Here is a 13,865-nt window from a genome sequence, read left to right as displayed (position 1 = left end):
GTATTTACCTTTGCAAGTATTGTCCTTATTCGATTAAATCACAAATATCTTTTACTGGGGCTCCTATTCTGGAACGAAGGTTAAAATAACCTATTAGAATCCTAACGGGTCTTTATATTAGCCGTAGCCTAGACCGGTCAGTTTCAAGGGGTAGATACGGTTAAATCGCGTGAAAGGCGAAAACCGAGAATGGAATGTGATTCTGACCCAAAAAGCTCGAAGACTTGTTTTATATGGGTTTAATATTCACACTCTGGATTTTGGGGTCAAAATAATATGGTTTGACCCGTATCGGCTAATTTATGTAAACTAGTTACATAAGCCGAACCGTGCGCGCAATAGGCGCAACGGGTAACCGTAGGAGTCCTACACTGTTTTCCTAAGTCAATATACTTTAAAGAGGTTGTGGTATCAGTAGGATACCTTCCATAATGCCCGTAACGAGTTTTAGTTCATAATACGCCCCGTAGGGGTTTTCCGGTAATTTTAAAGACTTTTAAAAGGATTTCTGAGTTCTACAGGAAACCTGAGGTTCTTGATCAGCTTAATAAGTATAAAATATCTTATTTATTATTTAAAATCAGTAGCAACTGGAATCGGGTCAAAAGACCTTGTAGAACTCAAGTTTTGGCCGAAAAGGGCATATTCGGTATTTACCGAACCGTAGCCATAACCGCAGGTTATGAGCAGGTTAAAATTGATTAAAAATCTTTAAAAATCCCAGAATATTATTTTACTACAGTGGGTAAAAGTTTTGGTGACGAAATCTTGGTTTAGGTAGGCGTTATGCTAATTGCGCCGTTTATTTCAAAAGTTTCTTATAAATGCGCTAATTAGCATAACTCCCATTCTAGACCTCGGATTGGCGTGAAACTTTAGGGACATGCTTAGAATTTAGTAAGCAAGGTTATGGTCCCTTCACGTGTCCGAAATACTCGTTTTATTTTAAAAAGGGCGTTACGGTCAACTTTTAAGTAATTAACGGAAATGCGTAAAAGACTCGGACAAATAACGAACCGGTCACAGAGGTTTATACCATCATGTAACCTGGTCCTAAGAGAGTCCTAAGGCATATCTACATTGCACTAAAACGGGTCAGAACTGAAGTCAAAGCAAAAGTCAAACTTTTGCGACATTCGGTTCCGAACCGGGTCAATATAGCAAATGGCCGAATCAAACGAGCGTAGACAAGTTTATATACTTAATATCATGTTTTATGAGTGTCTAAACAGGTTGCATATCATTTATATCACGGATTATGCAAGAATCGCAAAAATAGCTTTCTGTTGACTTTTTAAGTACGCGTTTGACTCGACATTTGCACTAGTTAGAGTGGTGATCATGGGGTACCCTTTCAGAGGTTTATTACTCACATAAATACCAACACATAACTACTTTTGATTCGACAAGCGACTGAGCCATTAAGGATTTATCTCGAAGTCAAACCGTAGTTACGATGGTTTGATCTTTAGCTATATATTAAGCAAAAACTAAACCACAAAAGATTTAAACGACTTACAGAAGCTTGAACACGAAATAGGATGCTAGAATAAAGCTTGGAAGCTCCAGAGATGATCAAGAGAAAGTGTTTGAGGTGTGGTGAAACTTATGCATACAACATGCCTATTTATAGTGTTCAATTTGCCTTTAGATCATTACAACACACTCTATAAATGAGTATGGATGATGGGCAGGTGTCACTAGGTGTTATGGGTCGAGTAGGGGGCGCCCATACTTCTGGGAAACCCATTCTTACATGTTTTACCGCTTTAAACAGCCAACAGCCAACTTTCTGTCGCTGGGCATCGCTTACGGACCGTATGGCTTAGGCCTTGCGGTCCGTAAGCCTGGGGCGGAAACCAGCTTACCCTTTCACCCCCTTATGGTCCGTAAGGCAGACCCCTTGCGGTCCGTAAGGGTTTGTTTTTAAATCTTTTTAAATCTTTTTGAAATGATTACTAAATCTTAGTAATTAATAACGAATCTTTGGTAATTAATAACCTGACCTTTCGGGTTTGAAGGGGTAACTTTGCGATATGGCCCTCGGTTAATTACAATTAAAGACCTCGCGTTATTTACCCGCGTTTTTAAGCCCCCAGATAGTTTACTTATTATCTGAAAAGCCTTAATTTACATAGTTGACGCTTTTAACCCTTTTTGTACGAATTTGATCATAACTTTCTCGTTTTAAAACGGAACTTCGCGGAATTTATATATTATATTCTAGTGAGCGTATCTTACTGTTACAAGGCTTCGGGTACGTCAAAGGGTCACTCAGAGGTATAATTAAACATGTTGACACAGTTAACCCCCACAGCTTGTAATCTCTCACTTTCTTCCGCGTTTCGCTTCCGTACGATCCATGATTTATTCGTTTGAAGGTACGAGCATCGTTTAGGGTTACTATACAATATACTTACCCTTGTTTGACATTTATAACCCTCGAATTTACATACTTTCAAGGTTTGTCAATATTAGTCCTTTATTAAATATAAAATGCCACGTGTAAACTCAAGACACGTGTCAATACATTATTGGACTCAAAATTTCGAGGTGTTACATCCTCACCCCCTTAAAATAAATCTCGACCCGAGATTTACTCAAACAAATAGGGATATTTCTCCTTCATCGTGGATTTAACTTCCCACGTGAATTCGGGACCTCTCCGGGCATCCCATTTAACTTTAACTATTGGCACATGTTTTCTTCGGAGCTTTTTCACCTGCCGGTCTTCAATCGACAAACGCTTCTCCACAAACTTCAAGCTCTCATCTATATGCACATCTGTGTGTGGGATCACCAATGATTCATCAGCGAAACACTTCTTTAGATTGCAGATGTGGAACACATTATGAATTCCATTGAGCTCTTCTGGTAAGTTTAATTTATAGGCAACTGACCCGACCCGTTCGATAACCTCAAAAGGTCCTATGTATCACGGGCTCAGTTTACCCTTCTTACCGAAACGCATCACCCCCTTCCAGGGTGATACCTTTAGTAACACTTTTTCACCTACCTCAAAGTGAAAATCCTTACGCTTCGGATCAGCGTAACTTTTCTGCCTATCACGGGCAGCTTTGAGACGTTCCCGAATCTGGACAATCTTGTCCGTTGTCTCGAAAACTATCTCTGGTCCTGATAATTGGACCTCTCCCACTTCCGCCCAACAAACAGGCGATCTGCACTTCCTACCGTATAATGCCTCGAAGGGCGCAGCCTTTATGCTGGTATGGTAGCTATTGTTGTAGGAGAATTCGATTAGGGGTAGGTTCTTATCCCAACTACCACCTAAATCGATAGCACATGCTCGCAGCATGTCTTCTAACGTTTGAATAGTACGCTCACTCTGGCCGTCTGTCTGGGGATGGTAAGCCGTACTAAAGTTCAAACGCGTGCCCAAAGATTGTTGGAAACTCTTCCAGAAATGTGACGTGTATCTAGTATCTCGATCAGAGATAATAGACACAGGTATACCATGTAACGCGACAATCTTATCAACATATAACTGGGCCAAGGTATCGGAGCTATAAGTCTCCTTGATGGGTAGGAAATGAGCTGACTTAGTCAGTCGGTCAACTATAACCCATATTGTGTCGTTTCCTTTGCTCGGTTTGGTAACTTGGTGATAAAATCCATAGTTACATACTCCCACTTCCATTCAGGAAGTTCAGGCTATTGCAGCAAGCCAGATGGCTTTTGATGCTCAGCCTTGACTTGCGCACAAGTCAAGCATTTGGCTACATAAGCGGCTACAGACTTTTTCAAGCCTATCCACCAATAATTTGCCTTTAAATCCTGATACATTTTATCTGCTCCAGGATGGACAGAATATTTGGAGCTATGGGCTTCCTGGAGGATAACATCTCGTAGTCCTCCATAAATAGGAACCCATATCCGCCCATTCAATCTCAAAAGTCCATCCTTGTGAAGAGTTAACTGCTCCTCAGTTACTCCTAATTTTTCCTTAGGATAATTAGCTTCCAACACAGCCTCTCGCTGTGCAGCTAATATCCTTTCGATCAAGTTATTCGTTACTTCCATTCTCCTAGCATTGATTCGGATGGGTTTCATCCTTTCTTTCCGGCTCAGGGCATCAGCGACTACATTCGCCTTGCCGGGATGGTACCTGATCTCACAATCATAATCATTCAAGGTCTCCATCCAACGGCGTTGCCTCATGTTTAGCTCCTTCTGATTGAACAAATGTTGAAGGCTTTTGTGATCTGAATAGATCACAAACTTGATTCCATATAGGTAATGCCTCCACAGTTTTAGTGCGAATACAACGGCACCCAGCTCCAAGTCATGGGTGGTGTAATTCTTTTCGTGCACCTTCAACTGTCTTGAAGCATAGGCAATCACCTTGCCTTTCTGCATGAGCACACATCCCATGCCCGTGTGTGACGTGTCGCAGTAGACTACGAACTCTTCGGTGCCTTCCGACAGCGTCAACACAGGAGCGTTGCTCAGCTTTTGTTTCAAAATATCAAAGGATTCTTGCTGCTTAGGGCCCCAATTAAACTTTTCCTTCTTCTTGGTTAGAGAAGTTAAGGGCGCAGCAATCCTTGAGAAATTCTCAATGAATCTCCTGTAGTATCCTGCCAATCCCAGGAAACTACGGATCTCTGTGGGCGTCTTTGGCTCTTGCCAATTCATGACCGCCTCTACCTTAGCGGGATCCACTTGGATACCACTCTCACTTACGACATGTCCAAGAAATTGGACCTCTCGTAGCCAGAATTCACATTTAGAGAATTTGGCATAGAGTTTCTCGCGATGCAGCAATTCGAGAATACATCGTAGGTGTTTCTCATGGTCGGCTTTATTCCTTGAATAGATAAGAATGTCGTCGATGAATACGATGACAAATTTGTCCAAGTACGGCTTACAGACGCGATTCATGAGATCCATGAACGCAGCCGGTGCATTTGTGAGCCCAAAAGGCATCACTAGGAACTCGTAGTGACCGTAGCGAGTCCTAAATGCTGTTTTATGCACGTCTTCATCTCTGACCTTCAGCTGATGGTAGCCCGACCTTAAGTCGATCTTCGAGAAATAGCTAGCCCCTTCCAATTGATCAAACAGATCGTCGATCCTTGGCAATGGGTATCTATTCTTTATCGTGACTTTATTAAGTTCACGATAATCGATGCACAGACGCATCGATCCGTCCTTTTTCTTCACAAACAGGACAGGTGCTCCCCAGGGAGACGAACTAGGCTTGATGAAACCCTTTGCTAACAGTTCATCCAGCTGGGTCCTTAATTCCTTCATTTCAGTCGGTGCTAGCCTGTAGGGTGCTCTAACAATGGGAGCTGCTCCAGGGATGATATCTATTCTGAATTCCACTTGCCTATCTGGTGGCAATCCAGGTAGATCTTCGGGGAAAACTTCTGGATACTCCTCAATGACAGGAATGTCTTCTATCCTTGATTTGGGTTCTTCAATAATCACTTGTGCCATGTAGATGACACAGTCTCTTTTTAAGCATCTTGAAGCTTTGAGCATGGTTACGTTCTCGGGCAACCCATACTGTATATCCCCTCGAATGGTGAGCGATTCACCAGTCGGGGTCTTTAGCACAATTTGTTTTCTATTGCAGACTATCTGGGCCTGGTTGTGTGATAACCAGTCCATGCCCAGAACGATGTCAAAACCAGCTAGATTAAAGGGTAGTAGAGATAGAGGAAAAGAATGGTTCTTAATGGATATCATACATCCCTCTAATATAGTGGAGACGGTTTCTATTGTGCCGTCTGCTAGCTCTACTTCGTATTTCACATTTAGGGTTTTGATAGGAATGTTCAACAGTTTGCAAAATTTTTGGTCTACGAAGGATTTGTCAGCGCCTGAATCGAAAAGTACTCTTGCAAATATATTATTCACGAGAAAAGTACCTGTTATTACGTTGTCGTCTTGCAGGGCTTCCTTCACATCCATTTTGAAGACTCTAGCGTTATTCTTTTTGGTTTCTTCAGTCTTCTTGGCGAACTTGGGGCAGTTGCTCCTGATGTGCCCCTTCTCACTACAGTTGTAGCAGGTTGCGTCTTTAATTTTCTTACAGTCCACAGTCTTGTGATCTTTGGACTTGCACAGTCCACAAGTATGCGTTTTTGACTGGGACTGTGAGTTCGGCCCAAACCTGCACTTCCCAAAGCGGAATTTTTGGCAGTTCTTGCACTTGGGCTTCTCTCCGGTTTGTTGCCCTTCTTTTCTCGCCTCTGTTCCTCTCTTGCCATCACCATTCCCACGGTGCTTCTTTCCCGACCTTCGCGAGGTATCATCCTCACGCTTCCTCTTTTCGGCCTCTTTGTTCCTCTGCGATCTCAGTCGGACCGCGTCCATCGTGAGGGACAAAGAGAGGTCAGTCACGGACCTGAAGGTCGTTGGCCGAGAGGCCTTCACACTAGCCTTTATCGCGGGTTCTAACCCCCCGATAAAACGAGTAATCCTCCTTGGTTCCGGGGTGACTAGACAAGGAACCAAGCGAGACATCGTGTTGAAGCTCGTCAAATAGGCCTGGCAGTCCAGACTTGTCATCACCAATGACACAAAATCGGACTCTATCTTCTCCACCTCATGCTGAGGGCAGTAATTTTCCTTAATGAGAGAAACGAATTCCTCCCATGTCATGCTGTAAAGCACAGCTTTTCCCGAGGCCTGAACCAGCGCCCTCCACCAAGCTAGGGCCTCGCCCTTAAACGACTGTGACACAAACTTCACTACATCCCTTTCAGAGCAGCCACTGATGTCCACCACTGTGTCCATCTCATCCAACCATGTTATACATTCGACGGCACCCTTTTCCCCCGTAAAGTCTCGGGGTTTACAAGATACGAAGTACTTGTATGTGCAGCCCCTGGCACGGGAAGCATCAGTATACTCCCTTTCGCGATGAACACTATTTTCATTCGACGAGTGATTGTCGTCGTCCTTTTTGGGCTTGGACGAGTGGTTATCGTCGTCCTTCTTAGGTTTGGATAGTGGTTTGCTGTGGGTTTTTGAATGTGTCTTTGGCTTTGATGGTGGTTTGGAAACTGTTCTGCTTCGAGATTCTGTATATTGTCGATCTAGAGCTGCTTGCACAGCGTTGTCGACAAGAGCCTTGAGTTGAGCGCCCGTTAAATTTATTTGGGCATTATCATAATCATCTTCATTTGTATGATTACTTCCTCCATTTGGGTTCGCCATAGTAGCTTGTATCTGCTGCAGAAGATAATGAAAAATTTATGTAGGAGTTTATTATTGAATTGTCTTTTATGGAAATTCATTAACCATGGTAACGAAGACCATATCCGGTTAATTTGTTACTCACTTCATATTTAGGATTTGAACACACTTATCCTAATCACAATTAATATTGCTAGTGGCATAAAAGCCTGGTCACTAGGACGTTATAATATTAGCCGAGATTACAGAGAATCAAGGTATGAAGGTTTGAACCGTAGTCCTTTTACTCCTTCTGACAGGGAGTCATAAACCACCACTGTCTTTTGTCTTATTACGACAGCAATTATGGCCCGTAGGCACTACATCACTAACGGATGTTTGATAATTTGGCCCTTAGGCACTACATCACTTATGGATGTTTAACAAGTGATCATCTTTATTGATGATTTAACCCATGATTTATTATATCATTAATTTGGGCTTTGGAATCCCTTAAAGGATTCTTGTATTAGAATGACGTGTGCGACTTTAACGAATCACATATGTCATGATCGTTAACATGCTTACAGAGGTTAACAGGGGATTTGAATCTTTTAATTAGGTCTTACCATCTTGGCCGGATCTTAGAAGACACCTGGCTAGGTTTCACTCTGAAGATTCTTTATTTAGGCAGATCAAATTAAAAGGAATGGTTTTGATTTATTTCAAATATAGTAATAAAATGAAATTCATAATATAACATTCCATAATTTTAATACGATTACACACCACCCTAAATGGGACTTTTAAACAGTACATACCTACATAGAGGTTAAAATAAGAGACAAGTCCACGCAGGGACTAATACAAGGTAAGTGTCCACGCAGGGACTAAAGATAAGTCCACGTAGGGACTGAAATACGATAAACGTCCACGCAGGGACTTATTTAAAATAAACATTACATTAGAACATACATAAGGACTAATGGTCACGTTTCTTTTTCTTGCCCTTCAGTAGGTTCGCTAAGCCCTTGAGGAATCCTCGGTGGCTCTTACGTTCTTCCTCGAATTCTCTTTCCACACGGCTCAAACGGTGGAGTATTTCTTCTTGTTCGGGAGGAGAGAAATGTGGTTGTGGCGCCTGTTGCGGAACTGGAGGTCTAGGAGGTGCTGGATACCCATGCGCTGAGTAGTCCGGTACTCCCATGTTCCCATGAGCTCCGTCGGGATAGCGTGCATTATACCTTGCCGCTACCACATATGGGTCGCGCTCATAGTTGTAGTTGTAATGTGCTTGTGATGACGGTTCGAACGGGTTGTAAGCCGTTGGACCCGTGTACGCAGGTATTGGTTGGTCATACCCAAATGGTTGTAACAACTGGCAAATAACTGGTAATTCCGTACAATCTAATCACTATTTATATTTCTAAATCTCATGCATTTAGCGTAATTTAATTACGTAACTGTGTCGTATACTGGATAACCGTGTTAGGACAAGAAAACAAAGCTAAAACGTATGTTGGTTTTAGTCGTAAGGCAAAACCAAACAAACAATGTCCTAAAAGTGTTGGTAGAAAGTGTTGCGTGCACTATTCACGGTTACACTATTCATGCCAGCAAACCGTGAAATCAGACCGAAACACTGAAAAACGACACTCGGATAGCATAACTGAGTCCATTTATATAAGAAAACATTATTATGAAAACACATATTGCAAAGAAACAAGACTTTCCGGTATAACGCCCTAACCTAAAAAATGTCCGTTTCGGCTTAAAATGTAGCATTTCTAACGCGTCCGAACCTATAACAAAGCATTTCCGGGACTTAGGAATAATGTCAATTGATGAAAAACATACTAAAACAATAAGATGATATCAACGGAATGTTCATAATCACAAGTTTCCGGTATTACATCGCTTTGCGCTAAAATAGTTTGTTAGCGAACCGACGAACTAGTAGGTGACATTTTTGTCACGAAACAAGCAAACGAAAATGCTAGCGAGCTAGTTAGCGATATTTTGGCATCATAAATGCCTTGAATAGATGCCGTAGCATCAATGGTAAATTAAAACCATAGCTCTCGGTACTACACTATAACTCTCGTATATCACCCGATATCGAACCGGTAAGCGAAATAGTAGTATTTTTACCATCCAAAACTAATACCCACTAAACTAATAAACTAGTTAAACTTTATTTAAGATTCTAAACTACTATTAACACCCTAAATACCCTAACTAAATTAAATACTAAAATATCTACAAGTTTAACAAAAGCTCACATGTTTAAAATGCAAAAAAAAATAATAATAATAATAAAGGAAACACCATACACTCCCCCATACTTCGGCCATTACCCTAACCTACTCTACAATTGAATTGCCATGATGAAAGTGCATGGATGCTAGATTTTATTTGACCAAAATTGTGTAAGGTTTGAGATTTATCATATCATTCCACACTTATTTTCATTACAACATATCATCCACCAAAAACACTTTTTCTTACCCTCTAAACTCGGCAGCCTCATTCCCCCATTAAACCACTTTCAAATCTTCATTTTCTTCTTATTTTTCACATAATATAAGCCTTACAAGATCATCCACTCATGGGTTAAACATGGAGCATTACTAGGAGCTTATCTTGGAGCTTATTTTCTTCTCATTCTTCTAGTTTAAACTATTGCAAGATTGTGAGTCTTCTAAACATAATATTTATGCTTTATTTTACTAGTTAATCATAGAAGTACAAGTTGTTGACCTTGAAATTAAAGCTTAACATAACCAAAAAAAAACCCTAATCTAAAACATAATAAACACTAAATATAATTATATTATGTGTTGATTTATTAGATTAGTGTTAGCTAGTTAGCATAAATATGTTGATTAGTGTAGACTAGTTTATATTATCTTGTGATTATGTTAAAGTAGATTATTAAATATTATGATCTTGTAAGATCATGGTAAAAAAATAATGATCTAAACATTTAGATGTTTAGATCTAAGCAAGATCATCACCTTCATAATCCATGAACTTAAACCATAAACTTGAAAGTAATTTTTAATAAATATAACTTTTACAAGTTATTAAGGACATGATTTGTGAAATAAATATTTTTTTAAAAGTCACATAAGCAAGTTTATGTGCATGGATGAACTAGTTAAAAATCACGAGGAAATGTGTTGGTTTAATGACCTTGTAAAAAATACATAAAGTGTCATTAATTTTTTAAGAAGCATGGAAAATATATATAAGTTCATGGGGGAAAATGAAGATGTTATGAGTTAATGTATACATGCAAAGTTGGTTATTAAAAACTTATTTTGCAATAGGTGGTGATTTAGTGAATTGATAATTGATTTAAACGCATTTTTGTAACGTGGGAAACGTCATAGTTTAGGGGAAACTATGGCGAATTTTTGTAAAAATCTAATCGCGATTAAAGAGGGGATTACAGGGTGATTAACAAGGTTAAACGCGATTAGTGGTCTTAAACGTCATTATGGAAACTTTGATGGGAATATTTAAAGTTTAAATATTCAAGAAGTTCTTATGAACTTAAATTTATCTTTACAAAAATAAATGGGTGAAAATTTAACAATGTGTAAATATAATTCCTGGTAAGAAAAACTATATATTTTCGAAAACTTGCTAAGTGCTTGCAATGTGTGCTATGTATGTGTATGTATTAGATACCTATAGGGTGATCAAAATAAATACACGTACATGTTCCTAGATGGTCCAAGAAATGCTAGTAAAATCAAATCGGACAATTAAATAAAATGGCCGAAATGGAAACATAACACTTGATGACTACAATTTGGGCGTATCGACATCATAAACAAGTTACTACAATGTCGAGTCTAAAAATAACATATTTTTAGACACTAAAGCGAACGCATAACTAAGTGGTCAAAAACAAGAATCCGGAAAGTCGAAAACTATAAAAATTACCAAGTATTTTTCATGTGAAAAACGAACTTATTAAGTTACATGCTTGGTGAATTTTTGGTAAAAGTTGCAAGAGTATATTTAATGGACTCACTAGGATTAGATTTGGGCTAGACCCAAATTACTAAAACTAGGGCTAGGCCCAATGACATTAAAAACTAGGGCTAGGCCCAATAACAAGAAAACTAGGGCTAGGCCCAATAACAATGAAACGTGGGATAAACCCAATGACATAGGTTCGAAGCCGTTCGCATATAATTCAATACGTATAGAATACATGAATACACATAACAATCGAGCGAGTAAACTATCAACCCTCTAAAATACAAAGTTGTTCCAAAGATGACAAACGAGAACATAATAAAGAATTCAAGATGAACAACTTGTACGAGATCTGAAAGACCTAGTGTCTAACGAGATTAGTACACATGTAGGTTATTGACACGTACGGACGCTCACTTCGATATCATATTACACGGAACGCAAATTTGTGAGTTCATATCCCCCTTTTCTCTTAACTGTTTTCGAATTTATAACTCTCGGGGGTGAAATACATGTTACATATGTTTCAATGGTATGTTTTGGCTATGAAATGAACTATTAGATCATGTGAGCATAGGCTGAAACTAAAATGCCAATAACTCTCATAAGAAACATGGACAAAGGTTAGATCTAACGGGTACGGCCGAGCCCCACTCATGGTCCATTTATGACTACTTAGAGTGCTTTTGTGTCCCAGTCGAGGTCATTCGACAACGGTCAAGGGGATTTGACACAGTCAAGGTGATTTGACACAGTCGAGGTGATTCGACACAGTCGAGGGGATTCGACACAGTCGAGGGGATTCGACACAGTCGAGGGGATTCGACACTAATAATAGCCCACTTGGGTTGGGTACTCCCTATGCTTTCACATATATTAATGTCCTTGCAAAACATTAATTGATCTATTCATAGACGCTTTACATACTTGTTTTCAAAGGAATCTCTCAAATGTTTACAAGTTTATTGGAACTCATACAAAACGCATGAACTCGCTCAACTTTTGTTGACTTTTTAAAACTACATGTATTTCAGGAAACAAGTCTTGAGCCGGTGATACATGATTGGATGCAATGATTACCTTTCTTACGTCACACGCAACACGCTTCCGCAACTAGTAGGGTGTGACAGATTGATATCAGAGCTCCGATTGTAGTGAACCGGGGACAAACTTTTATAAAGTTTGGTCTACAATCACCAAGGGCTCTCACATGAAAACAAAGTTGATAACATTACAAAGATGATTTCAAAAAGTATGACAAAATGACAAAAGGTTTTCATTGTGTCACTATAACATGAGGATCTATCACGCGGGCTCAATCATAAGTAACTGATATGGTTCAATACATGTTTAGTCTATAAGGAATAGACTTGAAAACACTAAGGCTTACATGTGAAACATGAGAACAAAAACCGCATGAGATTTAGTGATTAATTATATATATATAATATATTTATATATGTGTTGTATGGAATATTTTGCCATGAACGAAAATACCCTCGACTATGAATTCTACTATTACACTTGACTCACGTGATGAGAATGATGACCTCGCGTCTATTACGAAGCTTATGGCGGACGTGGTCCCTAAGCGAGACCCTAAAGCATTGATCCCATGGAAGATGGTTGTTCTGCCTCGGATGGTTACAAGTCTGGCTTCAGTAGTGGCGACGAGGAGGAGGTGGCAGCCTTAGACAACAACTCTACTAGTGGGACGAGGCCCCTGAGGCTCATACTAATCGTGATTGATGACACTCTCGTCTAGACATGGAAGATGAAGTACTCATCTTAAAGGTGCCCCTCCAGTTACTATTGTTGCGGATTTTCTATATTTCTATTTCGTTTAACGTTGTGCCCTTTCACGAATAATGACTACGGGTGTTAGCATGTGGACTATCACGACGGTCCCTTTTATGTTGAAGGTATAAAGGCAATAGTGTCCTCTCTCTGACTGATCGTCTGCTTGAACGAGAGAATACAAGGGTGACCATGCAAGATAATTTATTATTATGGGGGCCCACGTAATAACAACTTGTAGTGCATGGGGAATCCTGGTGGGCTGATGTGTGTAAAATGAAACATATAAAACACATCAATTAAGGCATAAAACTAACCCTTTTTAAGTACTAATGTTGGAAAAAGAGTGTTTTTGTTTTCCTTTTGTATTTTCAGGATGAAATGAGCTCAAAATCACAAAAGAAGCAAAAAGACCACTAATTCTACCATAAATACAAGAAAAGGAACAAAAGTAGACTGCCCGGACCCTCAACGGCACCTCCAAAAGCAAAAAGGAAGAAACAGAGTCTGAACACGCCCCGTGTCCAGCGAACACGGGGGCGTGCCCAGGAAGCAGCAGAAAAGACAAACCAGTAGAAGCTTCCATTGCCCACCACGGGGCCGTGTCCAGCGAGCACGGGGGCGTGGTGAAAGTACAGCAGGCGCATTAATTGTAATTCGCAATTACAATTAATGAGGAGAGAGAGTGTCAGGCGGGCACGGGGCCGTGTCCAGCGGACACGGGGCCGTGTCCAGCCTTCTGTTCAGCCTATAAATAGAGGAGCTTGGCTTCATTCTCTCTCATCCCTTGGCACACCACCTCTCTCACACTTCATCCACCACCCACCACCACCATAATACCATCATCCACCACCATCATCCATTGTCCATCATAGAGTGTGTGAGTCGTCTCGGGATCCAAGATTGATCGTAAGAGTTCTTGACAA

Source organism: Helianthus annuus, chromosome 17, assembly GCF_002127325.2.
Source record: "Helianthus annuus cultivar XRQ/B chromosome 17, HanXRQr2.0-SUNRISE, whole genome shotgun sequence".
NCBI lineage: Eukaryota > Viridiplantae > Streptophyta > Magnoliopsida > Asterales > Asteraceae > Helianthus > Helianthus annuus.
Note: the sequence above shows the minus strand (reverse complement) of the source record.